This window comes from Aptenodytes forsteri, unplaced genomic scaffold (assembly GCF_000699145.1).
Source record: "Aptenodytes forsteri isolate BGI_AS27 unplaced genomic scaffold, ASM69914v1 Scaffold212, whole genome shotgun sequence".
NCBI lineage: Eukaryota > Metazoa > Chordata > Aves > Sphenisciformes > Spheniscidae > Aptenodytes > Aptenodytes forsteri.
In genome coordinates this window covers 3,166,561-3,171,778 of record NW_008795487.1, presented here as the reverse complement: position 1 = coordinate 3,171,778, position 5,218 = coordinate 3,166,561, and positions in this window count along the sequence as shown.

Below are 5,218 nucleotides of genomic sequence, written 5' to 3'. Positions count from 1 at the left end.
CATGTCCCTTAGTCACACGCATGGGACTTTGCTGGAACTAACTGAACACAGGGTTCAGATGAGTACGAAAGAAATGGCTGCTAAGTACCAAGCTTTGATTAGAGTGCTGGCTTTATGTATTGTTAGCAGTCATTTCTTTTTACAGGCAACTAAACCCTGGGTGAAGTACTGCACAGTGCATTGGCTTTATGGATATTTTTAATTATACGACACGCCGTTTTGATCAGCCCAACTCCATATGTTGTTCCAACGCAGAACTTTGATGAACTGGAACTATTATTCTGTTCAGTGTGAGAGCCTACTAAGGATGGAAAAAAGTGTTGAATTCCTACCATTCTTGCTTTTCTGAATAAATTAACAATGTGTGAAAATTTAAAAAAAAAAAAAAATCCATGAGGAGTAGCTTTCTTCATTTTAATCTTTAGTTATTTTAGATTATAAGAAAACTCCAGAAAACATACCACCAGGTAATGAATGGCTTTTCTCTGAAGTCAGCAATGGTAGTATTTTATTGATGTGAGAAAACCAGAACAAACATGCTGCAATTACTGATGTGCTACCATCAATTCAATGTACAAACCACACTTAAACCAGATAAAATTTACATGTTTTGCTAATAAGCAGAAGACACAATGGGAAAATTAGTTTTCTACATTTTAAATATGAAGTACTGGGCCTGCGGTCAGGTTTACTATGATTACCATTGGATTTGAGATTCCAAGTCACACTCCTCTCACTTAAACACAGCATACTTCTAAATATAGTCGAAGTTCTCAAGAATCATTTACCTCCCTTCATCTTGTCCATTGTTAGAAAAGTATGGGGTTTTTGTACACACCCACCTTAAGCTCATGTCTGATAAACTTCAAAACAGGGGTAAAGGCTGTTGGCTTGGCCTTATGTTGTATAATTACATTATCTAGTGCTAACAATAAAATAACACATGGACCTAACTACATTATTTTGTAATCTAAAACCAAGATGAACTTATTGAATCTATGTATAAGGGAAATGTGGATATAAAGCAGTTACAGTAACCATAGCAAAAAATATATTATTAAAAGAAAGAGGCACATGGTATGTACCCAATATGCAAAGCAGCAGGTTTTAAGGATTTAATAGTAAGAAATTGAAACATCCCTTTGGGCTTTTGTATGACATCTCTTTGGTTGGGGTTTTTTTTGGTTGGTTGTTTTTTTTTAACGTGTATTTTTAACATACATACTGAAAGAATAAAAGTGTTTCTGTATGTAACTGTAGCAACCTCTGCCTGGGATGACGATGAAGGTCTTTAGGTCTCTACTACTTCACCTAATAAGCCATCAAAGCGAGGGGGAGAGGTGGGATCCATTCTTTGTCAGCATTTCTCTGCTGTGTGCCCAGTAGCTAAAGATGGAGAAAAGCAAAGCAGAAAAGCCAGTTTCTATGCTCTGGAGGGGAGCACACCAGTTAGTAAATGAAAGAAAATGTATTCCTTGATGTCTTCAGCCCTTTGTAGCAGTGCTTGTGAAATGAGACTTTTAAGAGGATAATAGCTTGTCCGAATTTGGGAATCTTCTAAAAGGCAGTAAATAATGCATTCTTGACACCTTAGGCTCATTTTTGCACCAAAACCTGGGGTCAGATTCTCAGAGAATATACTTTTTAACATGAATGAAGAGGCATATCTGTTCCAAACCACGTTCCCAGAAAGAACTGAACAATTTTATCCATTATTCCCCCTCCAAATTCAGCTTAAAGTGGAAAGCTGGAATGCAAAATGTCAGCTTGTATCAATAAAGTGGTAAGTTGCTTTCAAACTCACTTATTATCAAGGCAGTCAAACCCCCCAGAATTCCACTCATAACATGCCAGTATGGCTTGCAATTGCATAGGTGATAACTGCAAACTAACCCCATTTACAAAGTATACAAGGTAAAAGTAGGACAATTTCAGAGGCTAGGCTGGGCAAAACTTCAGATATGGAGAGTAAAACAGACAGTGATACCCATTCAAAATGTATTTGTTCTTTTTCCTCCATTAGTTCTGGGACATTTGGTTATCTGTCTAGTTTGTGGTTTTGGTTTTGGGTTTTTTTTGTTTTGTTTTTTTTTTAACTTGGCGTGCAGTGAAAGATGCTTATTAGCAACCAAAAAAACAGGAGAACAATGGCAGGTAGGGTATGATCTTTCTGAGATTTTGCTTTCATAGCCACCACTTGCACTACATGATTTAATTTCTCCTCTGAACTGTCTTTTTCTTAAAAGATAAAAGCTCATTACAATATGTAAAATGTTTTGAAATCTTTCTCATCTGTATGAAAAGAGAGAAAAAATAGCAACAGCTCTGACCACTGAGTTAGTCATCCAGAGGTTCATTGCTGTCAAGGTATTTTGAAGAACTTGGCTAAGGTTCCAGTCAGTGTTTGCGTATTGAGAGGTGTGCTTCGGTCCCATAGCAGGAAGTAGCAGCAGAAATGGGCTTTTCTGAGGTGGTGTCTTGCGAAGAGGGAAGTCTCTCAAATCAGTTTCTCATTATAGTCTTAAATCAAGACATTCTCCAGTGCTGACACCCCCCCCCCCCCCCTGCTTCTCAGCCCAAACGATGCATGGGTATCCAGGATTTAACATGCATTAAAATGAAGGTAAGTTTTGAAAAAAGAATGTAAGTGGTACTGCTGTTTTGACTTTTCAGCTACCCAGACCTTTAAAATGTATTTGACCTATATTGTTTATTTCATTATTCCTTAATCAATTTCAACATTGTCTACTATCAAATATGGGGGCTTTGAAAAATATGAATTGACAGCCTTAAATGAAGCATAAGTTTTAGGTAGCCTTAATCAGACTAACAGTCCTAGTGATTCCCCTTAGCTAAGACTGTGCATCATAGCCACAAATAAAAGATTTCATTACTTAATGATTGAATTTACCCTCTAAATTAGGCACAATATATTTTTCAAGAGCACTTGAAATTGTCTTTTTGGACAATTTTACTTTTTTTTTTAAAGAAAATATTAAAAAATGCTGTTTCTTGAAATGTTAACTTTTGTATTTAGGAAGATACAGTAATCAGCCCCACAAACTTTTCAAAAATTACTTTTTCAGACACATGGACAGTGAACAGATCTACACTTCAGGAAATTCTCAGTTCTCCTGAATTTTTAAAATTAAATGGTTCATTTTCCCCACACTCAAAGTAACTGCTCTAAGTTTTGTGAAGATTGGTTTCACTACTTTCATTTTTCTTGCCCTGAGTGTCTGCTTCCCAGATTCACCAGGTGGGTTTTACACACCCTTACAATCTCTGCAGCTGCTGTGGTGTATGGGCTGGCAGCTCCCCTTATGTTACCTCCCCTTTCTCTTACTCCAGCAACCCACTATTGTAAAACCAGGCATTGGCTGTATTTGAAGCTCAGCAATGAAAGCAAGGTGATAAACGAAATGCCAAAAAAAAGGCAAAATATAGGTGTAGTACTGGTTTTAAATATTAAGAATACTTTCCTACTTAAAAAAAAAAAAATATTTTTTGACAGTTCCCTGTTTGGAAAGCATTTTTTTTCTTTTTTTTTTTTTATTATTTAGATTATTAAGATAATTTCTATCCCATTAGGTTAACTGGACTGTCTGTAAGTATATTTGGCTAGTGTGCATTTCTCCAGAGATAAAAGGACTAGAGGGCCTTTTTAAAAAAAATTGTCAGGCAGTGAATTTTATTTTGCACCTCATAGACAGAATTTCAGCACCATATGCTAACATAAAGCTCTTTGTAGCGCAGGATTAGAAAAACACAGTCCTGTTTGCGTACGTTTGAGAAGAAATGTTCTGTCTTTCTGCTCAGCTATGCTGGCATTAATGGAAATAAGCATTCTTTGACAAGTTGTGGTTCAAAAGCCTTTTACATACGGATGGCTTTTCGTTCCCTCCTGATCCCCTTGAGTGTCTTTATGTTGCTGTGCTTTTGCTTTGCTGTTTTCTGTGGACCAATTCATTGCATATAAAAATAAGAAATACCCTACGGGGTCAGCCCAGTGGTCCATCTGCTGTTCTGCCTGCAGCAGTGGCAATAGGAGGTGCTACTTAGATATAATCCACAACTTTGGCCACGTCCTGCAGCCCATTCTCCCAAGTATTCCCCCAGCATCTACAGCTGCTGAATTAGGGTTGTTAGAGGGTACATCCATCTCTAACACTTTTTTGTAGCTTTTCATAGACCCGCTTTCCACAAATTTGTCTAGTCTTATTCTCAGCCTGCTGACACTCTCTGCCACCACAGCGCCTGTGGGAGCAAGGTGCAGGAGTTCATTGCACACTGAGTGGAGAAGTGCCTCTCAGTGCTGTTCGAAAGGTACTCCTAGGAAGAAGTCACCTCCAGGAAACAGCAATGATCTCTCCTGAAATGCCTTTCTTTGACTCAAGTTGGTTGTTTTTTTCTAAGTTTATTCAGACTTACTTTAAAAAATCTTCCTTCTCTGTCTCTGTGTTTTCTTTCTCTAACTGAATGCGTCTATATTACCTCACAGATGATTTCTATTTTTGTTTCTAGCACCAAAAGTCGTTGCTACTTTAAGATTTATTTTGTTCCTTTTCCTGTTTCAGGTCCTCTTTTGTGACTCAAGTTGGTTGTTTTTTTCTAAGTTTATTCAGACTTACTTTAAAAAATCTTCCTTCTCTGTCTCTGTGTTTTCTTTCTCTAACTGAATGCGTCTATATTACCTCACAGATGATTTCTATTTTTGTTTCTAGCACCAAAAGTCGTTGCTACTTTAAGATTTATTTTGTTCCTTTTCCTGTTTCAGGTCCTCTTTTGACTTGTGTTTTCCACAAAAGTAGCCACGTTACTAACAGCCAAAAATATTTTAACTTGCTTAGTGTTTTCCATCCTCATTTTTTCCCTTTCTCCAAATTTAAATAAAGTATATATACAGGACTCTATTTTTGATTGCTCCATCTCATGGGAGTGGATAAGCCCTTTACAGCCACTGCATGTTGAATTATAAACCCTTGAAAGCTCCTTGTTTTCATTTTATATTTTCCCTGACTTTTGCCACGCGCCCTACCATTCCAGGGACATCATTAATGAGAAGTGAGGGTACGAACATCTCACCCCTTCCCTCTCCAGGCAATTAGAAATGACTTCTTTCCCGGGCACACCAAGCAGAATTTACTCACTTTTTTTGTTTGTCATGTGCATGGTGTGGCACACATACTGCAGCTGCTGCTGTTGCTACAGCCGAGAT